Here is a 9,615-nt window from a genome sequence, read left to right on the forward strand (position 1 = left end):
AAGCAGTACTACCTGGGGCTCATTGCCCAGCTCCTAAGCCCTCTGTGCTGGCCCCTGGTGGTGGTGTAGTGATGTTGCCAGGCCAGTAGATTATTCTCAGCACCCTCGATGCATTCTGAGGGTAACACTCCTTGCTTCCCACTCTCCAGAAAGCCTTCACTGGAGGCTTATTTAAGCCTATGCCAATTATCCCTAGATGCTTCCATGACTTCTCATCCAGTATAATACTTTGTCACTAATAAGGTGGTAATTGGGGACCTCTCATACACCCAATCATAGTACCTATACTAAGCAAGAATCTGGGGCCAATCTCTTACCACAATTTATGTTGGAAAACCATGGAAAGACATGCAGACACACCCCAAGGCAGTGGTAGTCAAAGCACAAGTGCATCATTAGCCAATAGGACCATCCCAGGCAGAGCATGCTGTTTGGTAGAGGGAGTTAGTAAGCCAAGTGTAGTCAGAGTCATGCCCCTCCATTGAACACTGAGTCACCCTACTCCCTGCATCAACTGATTTGTGCCAAGTTCTTAATTTATAAAGGTGACTAAATGATAACATAGGGAGGTTAATGCCATTGAGAGCTTATTACTTACAGTCCCAAGAGAAAGGGGCACATCATGCAATGCAGAGCTACACGGAGAAGCACCAGGTCAGTCAAGAGGCTTAAACAGGAGTGAAGGGAAAGCACAGGCCAGGGACTTATTTACTTTCTGTGGGAAAGGCAAGGCAGAGCAGAGTAAAGCTAAATATTTTGTAGTTTGAATAATTCCAGTGGGCAAAGGGGCATAATGGCTGTCATCTCCAGAATTTCATTTTTTTTTTAGAGTTTTAATCTCTTTGCTAAAGAATTCCTTCTGCTCATTAATTTTATTCCTGAGTTCATTGAACTGTATTTCCCAGTTTACTGGTAACTCATTGAGTCTCTTTATGACAACTATTTTGAATTCCCTGTCATTTAGATTGTAATGGTCTTTAGTTGTCTGTTTCTTGACCCTAGGTTGACTTAGAGTAGGGGAAGTATTGGCTTGGTGTGTGAGAAGTAGATGAAGGAGGTTGTTGCAGTAGGGACTCTAGATTGGTTGGCTTGCATATGGAAGGCATGCTCTCAAGCAAGTGGTTTACTGTCTGTAGAAAGTAGCTAGCCATGGGAGGGACAGTCTCTTTCCAGGCAGCAAGACCTCAAAGTTGTCAAAGCATCAAAATATACAGAAAATAAAAAACATGATCAATACCTTAAGACAAAGTTCAAACATAATATTTTCCTCTTGGGTGGAAGAATGTGATGCAATATGGAAGAGATGCACATGGGTAAGGTAATCTTCCATTTCTTTATCTGGAAGGTGGATGGGTACCCATGGACACACTAATTTGTAGTTTACTAGCAGCACTTATGCATTTATACACAATTTTCTATATGTATGTTATAATTATAAAATTTAAGAATGGGAAAAAAATCAAAGTAGTAGCATAAAAAATGTTGTAGAAATAAAAACACTGCATTAGTAATCAGAACAAATATAAAATAATTTAACTTGTAGCTGACATTCCATATTGGACTTGAAAATCCTGTTAAAATGTTGTTCACCATTGAAATAAGTAAAACCAGAAAAGTAGAAAATAAAACGATTAAAACATAACATAAACATAAATGATGTGTGGAAGGCAGAATAATGGTCTCCAAAAGATATCCATGTTCTGGTGCCTGTAACCTGTGAATATGTGTATTAACCACAAGTTTAATTTTCTGTATTCTGATGGTTTGACATCTAGGAGGCCTTCCTGACCCTGGAGGGACTGCCCTCCCAGGGTTAGTCAACTCCTAGAGATCCTCGAGATAGTTAAACACCTGTCTAGGTACACTCCTTTCATATGCAAACCAACTAATCTACAGCTCATACCATCCACTCCTCCTTTATTGGGCTCTCACACCTGGACCACTATTAACCTGTGGTAATCACCCCAGGGTCAGGTAACAGACAACCAAGAACAGCCTTTGTACCCAAGAGCCAGCTAAAATTATTTAAACTAGCAAATCCTAAGCCTGCTTATCCGTCTGCAATTATTTAGTTCTATGGAAACCACAATACAGGCTCTTGGCCACATTTCCCCCATTGCTCCCATGGCCTCCGGACCAACCCATGTGCTTCCTGATGTGGACTCCACTGTGTGGTGAACTGTGCCACATTTCTAGGGAACTGTGAGGATGATAAACTTTTTTTTTTTTTTTTTAAGATTTTATTTATTTATTTATTTCCCCCCAAAGCCCCAGTAGATAGTTGTATGTCATAGTTGCACATCCTTCTAGTTGCTGTATGTGGGACGCGGCCTCAGCATGGCCGGAGAAACGGTGCGTCGGTGCTCGCCCACTAACAACCTGAGTGAACATTGACTTGGGAAGGCTATCATCACCCTAGCCCAAGAGCTCACTGCTGGAGATGACAGCATCTCAGATGTCATCTCCAATGCCACTCCTCCATTCCCTGGAACTACCACAGAAAATCCCATGCCACCCAAATGAAACTACAACCCCAAGCTCCCTCATGACCAACTGTACCATGGAGCACTGCCTCAAACAATGAGCCCCAACTGACATGACATGCTACTTACTGGCCTTCTGACCCTGCCTTGCTCTAGGACACCTGCAAAACCGTGGGTTTTGACCCTTACAACTGTGACTTCATCATTACTCATGTCCAGCTTCTTCGGCTTCAAGTTCAATGCTTTTGCAACTTTTTTAAAGGTGCCCACTATCATTACTACCCAATTTTGCCTACATGGATCCCTAGAGGAAGTCCCCTCCCTCTGTGCACTCCTAGCAATTATGGGAAACTCTGTTGGCTCCCACCACATACTACCACAAGGTCTCCACTAATACCCACTCTCTCTCTAGCACTAGAGAATATGTATCCCAGCACTTCTGTGCCACATCACACCATAAAAGCCCTAAACTTATCCCCTCCCACTCCTGCTCTTCCCTATTGCCACAGCAATGCCACCAACGTCTATATGCAGCTTGCTGAGACCATGGCTAGTGCTTTAAACCCAGGAGACTGTTGGACTTGCCATGATCACTCTCTTTACAAAACCAGCAATACACATGCCCTCAGTCAATGTCTGTTCAGCAATGACAAATGTTAGACTATCAACTTCACAGCCAATGCCCATCTGTCCCCCTGTTGTATTCCTCTCACTCCCTTCAGGCTATCACTAATTGCTCACAATAGTCCTCCCTAAGGGTAACATTTCAAATCCACCCTCAGGGACAGCACCAGGTACACACAGTCCACTTTTGTGCCACACCATCTACTGTCATTCTCCCCTCAACTCTTGAATCATGTCACATAGTCCTTTAAGACAACCCCTCTCATATATCAATACAGAGACAGGGCTATCAGGTTGTTCTGTAGAACTGACACCTCCCCTTCACCTCCTCAATACTCCATCTATTTTGCAATCCCCTTTCCCACAGGCCAGCTCTCAATCACCTGCTTCCCTATCACAGTAGATTATCTATTCTCATTGAAGATACCCCTGCCCTTCTGAGACCATCTCTCCATCGCCACCAGCAAGGCCTATTCATTATATTTAAGGTATAATAATTATTATACCTATTCAAGGTATAATTCTTGGTATGTAAGGCACTACCCATTCCACAGTGGGACTGGCACAGCAGAGCAAACTTAGAGCGGCCAATGAGCAAATGCTCCAAGCTTTTACCTCCCAAATGAAACAACCAACCAGCCCTTGGCCTCTTGAATTAAGCTCAAGGCTCACTAACTAAAATGATTCTTAACAACTGTTTAGCCCTTAACTTACTGCTGGCTGACCATGGAGGTATTGCAAAAATGTAGTAACTTCCTGGTGTATGTCCATTAATAACATGTGCCAAGTGGCCCAGCCCATCAAAGGTATGAACACTTCTATGACTATTATCAAAGAAGTTTCATATAATTACACTTTACAATTGTACTATCACATTACTCCATGATCTGGACATCTCTCAATTTGTCATGGACTTATTTTCACGGTTCCTACCCATCAAATGGGGAGCCAGGCTATGCACTTTCCTTCATGGAGTGATAATTACTATCCTAGAAATAGCCTATGCTCTGCTCTACTTAAATGCTGTGGATGTATGTTTAGCTGGATCTGACATTATATAAGTGTTTTTTACAATACAAGTCTCAACTACCCAAGTCTCCCATGTAATCTCAATCAGCACCCCAAACACACATAATACAAATAGTGATGTTAAAGCATCACCGGCCAGTTATATTAACTATACTTTTAATTTCTGTAGATTGATGCTTTAACATCTATAAAATGGCCACTAGCTGTTCCAAGTAAATCCTGGTTTACCCATTAACAACTGGACACTTTAGACAACCCCAAAGCAAACGCTCTAAAAGTCAAATTGAACATGAATTTCTCAGGGGCAACACTTTCAAATATACCTAGCTGATCCTAAGCAGGCTTACCCTTCCTTGCCCATTTCTTCCTGTGGAAACCCCAATAAAAGTGCATTTCCACAGTTCTGTTCCCTCTCCCTGCCTCGTGGGCACCCTGGTCCTTCCGAGTGGCCCTTGGTGGTATGTGCTGTGTTCTTTCCAGGAAACTGTGAGTATAATAATATGATAAAACTCGAGTTTCTCTCTCTTAATATGCGTCTGGCCTCACCATACCTCACTCAAAGTAACATGATTAAAAGACAGTAACACACCATTTAGATTATTTTAGTTTTGAAATCGGGAAGTGTGAGTCCTCCAACTTTCCTATTCTGTTTTCAAGATTGTTTTGTTTATTCAGGGCCCCTTGTGATTCCACATGAATTTGAAGTTTAGATTTTCCGTTTCTGAAAAAAGGCCATTGGAATTCTGATTGCATTCAACATATAGATTGCTTTGGGTAGTGTTGGCATGATGATAATATTACCTTCCTACCTATGAGTACAGGATATCTTCCCATTTATTTATGTTTTCTTTAAATCTTTTCAACAATGTTTTGTAATTTTCAGTGCACAAAGCTTTCACATCCTTTGCTAAATTTATCGCCTGGTAATTTATTATTTTAGATGCTATTGTAAATGGAGCTGCCTTCTTAACTTTCTTTACTGGTTTTTCGGTGCTGCTGTATAGAAACACAACCAATTTTGGGGTATTGATCTTGTACCCCGCAGCTTTGCTGAATTCATTATAAGTTGTAATAATTTCTTGTAGATTCTTTGGGATTTCCTAGATATAGGATCATATCATCTCCAGATAAAGATAGTTTTCTTCTTTCTTTCCAATTTGGAAGCCTTGCATTTCTTCTTCTTGTCTAATTGCTCTGGCTAGAATTTACAATACAATGTTGAATAGCAGTAGTGAAATTGTGCTTCCTGATCTCAGGGGGTAACCGTTCAGTCTTTCACCATTGAGTTAGCTGTGGATTTTTGATAAAAGCCATTTATCATGTTGAATATTTTCCCTTCTATTACTAGTTTTCTGAGTTTTTATAATGAAAAGATGTCAATATTGTCAAATGCCTTTACTGCATCAGAATGATATAGTGGGTTTTCCCCTTTTGTTCTGTTAATGTGATATATTACATTTTTTTAAATTTACTTATGTTGACACACCCATGCATTGCTGGGATAAATCTCACAAATTCGTGATGTTCAATCCTTTTAGTGTGCTATTGGATTGGGCTTCTTAGTGTTTCGTTAAGATTTTTTGTATCCGTATTCATGAAATATGTTGGTCTGTAATACTCTTTTCTTGTGATGATTTTATCCGGATTTGGTGTCAGTGAAATGCTGGCCTCATAGAATGAATTAGGAAGTGTTTTCTCCTCTTCTGTTTTTTGAAAGAGTTTGAGAAAGATTGGTGTTGATTCTTCTGTAAATGTTTGGGACAATTCATTATAGATGCCATCTGGTCCTCCACATTTCTTCTTGGGAGGTTTTGAATTAGTGATTCAATCTCTTTACTTGTCATAGGTCTGTTGAGATTTTTCATTTCTTTTTGAGTCAGTTTACATGTCTGTTACTAGGAATTTGTCCATTTAATCTAGGTTATCTAATTTGTTGGCATACAATTGTTCATATTCTCTTATAATCCTTTTCATTTCTGAAAAGTTGGTAACTTTAATTACTTACATCTTTTTTCTTTGTCAGACTATCTAAAAGTTGTCAATTTTGTTGACATTTTAAAGAAACAACTTTTGGTTTATTGCTTTATTGTTTTTCTATTCTCCAATTTATTTATTTCTCTTCTACTTTTTATTATTTCCTTGTTTCTGTTAGATTTGTGTTTAGTTTGTTCTTTTCAAGTTACTCAAGGTATAGAATTAAGTTGTTGATTTGATATTTTTCTTCTTTTTTAATGTAAGTATTTACAGCCACTTGGTAGAAACCATCAGCTGTCAGCTTAGCCCAACTATCAGTCAACTCAGCCAAGGGATTAAGGACCACACTAACTCAGTGGCTTAGGTTCAGGTGGTGGATTGCAGGCTGAAGTTTCTCCAAAAGGGGTAACTCTCTAAAAGTAAAATCAAAATGCTTCTGGCCAGGCTGCTGAATTCTAAATAAATCATTTCTATTTGACTAGCAAAGCCTGTTTTAACTTTCCCGTGTGGATCACTAACTTCCACAGTGATGCCAGGCCAGAGTCACAAGGAGCCCACGAGTCAGACATTCAGTTTCAGCAAGAGATTAGTAGCATATTCATTGCTGCCTTCTTAAAAAAGGAGTGTGCATGGTGGCTACATCAGGCACATGGTGCTGTTGTATGGGGAAATGACTCCTGTGCATACTCCCCCAAAAAGCTTTCTCCTCCTGGGATTCTATAGTGTTTCTGTTAGACCACCTGGAAAGAGACAGAACACACAGCAATTTCAGAAACCTCTCACACTTACAGGACAGGGAAGTGCAAGCATGTGACACATCCATACCAATTATACATCCAGCAGAAGCCACAACAGCACAACCACAACTCTGAAACAGTTCAGAAGATGGATCATGGTGATGGTTTCACAACAATGTGAGTGCACATGTCATTGAGTCTGCCTAATCAGCTAATTTTAAGTTACGGATATTCTACCATATAAAAAAAGTGAATGGGGGGGGGCCGCCCCAATGATGTAGTGGTTAAGTTTGCATGCTCCACTTCAGTGGCGTGGGGTTCACAGGTTCAGATCCCAGGCGAGGACCCACGTACTGCTCATCAAGCCATGCTGCAGCAGCATCCCATATACAAAACAGAGGAAGATGGGCACAGATGTTAGCTCAGGGCTAATATTCTTCAGCCAAAAGAAGATTGGCAATGAATGTTAGCTTAGGGCCAATCTTCCTCACCAAAAAAAAAAAAAAAAAAAAAGAATGGGGAATTATTATTAGTTTTAAATAGAGCCACTCAGACCAGAGATCTGGGGTAAAATAAGTTTACATCCAGTTTGGCTGACAGTGCCTCTGGGAGAGACCCTATCAGAAATACCTGTCCATAAAAAGAAGGACCTCAAAGTGCTTGGGGTTTTACTGCTGATATCAAATTTATACATCAGATTGTGTATTGTACTGGATGTTCAAATTTTCTTAGGTTTGAGATTTTTCAAGAAAAGAATGTGGAAAAACTACACTTAGTCCAAACATGCTGTGTTGGTAAATTCAATTATTCTAGAAATAGTATAATAAAGTCTCCTTCCTTTTGTCCTGGAGGCCCTTGTTTTGAAGCTCTACGGAGATGTACAGGCCTAGGAAGTTCAGATGAAGAGATAGGTGAGTATTCTTGTTTTTCTTTATTAGAAAGAATTGTTGTCTATATACGATTATATTTATACCCAAAAATACGCACATCATAGACATCTAAGACAGTATCTTTCTACGATGAAATGTGTCAAAAATAAATGAAGGATGCGCCAAGACAAAAACCAAATTCCCAGATGAAACATTCTTTTGCATACAAAAGGAAACAGAGGCCCTCTGGAACCAACATTTACCCAGTACTTGCCCAAATAGGCCAGAATTGCTAGAACTGTGAGGACTGGAGGATGTGGGGGCTGAGTCAACCTCACTTCAACAGTGGAAATTCTTTTCCTTCTGGAGACAAGACATCAAAGGTGTTTTGGAGGCTTTTGAAGAGGGAAGCACAGTGGATGGAGACCCCGCAGGCGTGCTTACATTTCCCACCTCAAATCTTCGAGGGGAACAAACTCCTGAACAGGTTCTGGGACCTGACGTACTGGGAGGCCCCTGGGCCCCAGTGGAAGTGAGAGGCACACTCCAGGACTCTATAAGGGGGTCCCTCGGCTGCCAGGACCAAACATGCCTTGTGGCTCCCTCCTTCAAGCCCCATATCCTTCCCGTTCCTTGCTGGCCTCACCAAACCCGGGCTGGGTCAGCCCACCACTAACGTGAACGTTTCCAAGATACCGGAAGTAAGCAGGAGAAAAGTCCCAGTGAACAAGTGACCACACTTCCGCTTCCTGCCTGGGGTCGGAAGGAGCAGAGCTCTGAGGCTCAGGCTGTCAGCCAACATAAACCACTTCAGACTGAGAAATTCTACTTAACCGTGTGGGTGGCGATGAGCAGAGGTGAGCCCAGCGCGGGGGCTGGGGACAGAAACAGCCCTAAACAAAGTTGAAGCTAGAACCAGGCCTGTAGTGCGAGCTACGGGCGGACGGCGGGGTGCATATGCGGGTCGTGGTTGGAGGTGGGAATGTTCATCAAAAGCTTTTCTACCTGCTTCGCCTCACTATCCTAGAGCCCTTACAATGATTCTCCGGTAATGATGCGCCTGACAATCCATGAAGTAGGCTGTTTCCTCCATTGAATCAATCCTATCCTTAGGTCTTTATTTTCTCTTATTTCTTTTTATGTACATTGGACACCATGCTAAACTCTAATCATTGATTCCTTTGCGTTTTTAATATAACATTTTTCTATAAATCTTCTCCAAATAACTATTTGTTTTCATTTTTCTGATTTTACCATATAGTCCAGGGCCTCCTATACTATGCTGTGAAATAGCACGAATACTAGAAATTCTTCACTTAGTTATGGTTCTCAAGTTTCTCTAGTAATCCTGTTTGTTATGGATTTCAGTGGGTGGCCGTGGTGGAGTAATAAGGATCTTTTAAAATCCTGATATACTAATACATTTTTATCAAGACTTCTTTACGGACATTATCAAACATACTTTATGCATCTATTGAATTCATAACTATTCTGCTATGTTAATGTTCAATCTGTTGCTGTACAAAATATTAAATGTTTATGTACCCAAAGGAGTCTGTTTTGTAAGTTTCTGGATTTCCTGCTTTGCCTTAAAACGTCTCTCCAAATGCTACATCATATGGATATTTCATAATTTTCTTCTGAAATTTACTGCTTTAAAGATATTTAAATCTTTAATCCTTATCCAATGCATTTTGGTATGTGGTGGGGGGTGCTGGATCCAAGTTTTCTTCCTCCAAAGGAAGGCCAATTTTTGTACTAGTACTCACTGATAAAGTATCCTTGACCTACTGATTAGAAATTCCTTATTAAATAAGTTACTATATATACCTGTATTCATACCTAGACTCTTCTGTAGAGTAATATATTTACGTATGCCCATATCATATCATTTGATTA

General features: G+C 40.6%; 1 long non-coding RNA gene across 2 annotated transcripts in view; it reads left to right on the forward strand.

The window, feature by feature from the left end:
• The window catches only part of LOC131394435 (uncharacterized), a 124,501-nt gene that overhangs the window by 24,122 nt on the left and 90,764 nt on the right, over positions 1-9,615 (forward strand). The window contains exon 4 of one of the 2 annotated variants that reach the window (XR_009216129.1): positions 7,699-7,759. The exons of the other annotated variant lie outside the window; for it this stretch is intronic. This is a non-coding gene — a long non-coding RNA (uncharacterized LOC131394435). Of the gene's footprint in view, positions 1-7,698; positions 7,760-9,615 lie in introns of those variants that run through there. 2 annotated transcript variants of the gene reach the window in all.

Source organism: Diceros bicornis, chromosome 30, assembly GCF_020826845.1.
Source record: "Diceros bicornis minor isolate mBicDic1 chromosome 30, mDicBic1.mat.cur, whole genome shotgun sequence".
NCBI classification, from domain to species: Eukaryota; Metazoa; Chordata; class Mammalia; order Perissodactyla; family Rhinocerotidae; genus Diceros; species Diceros bicornis.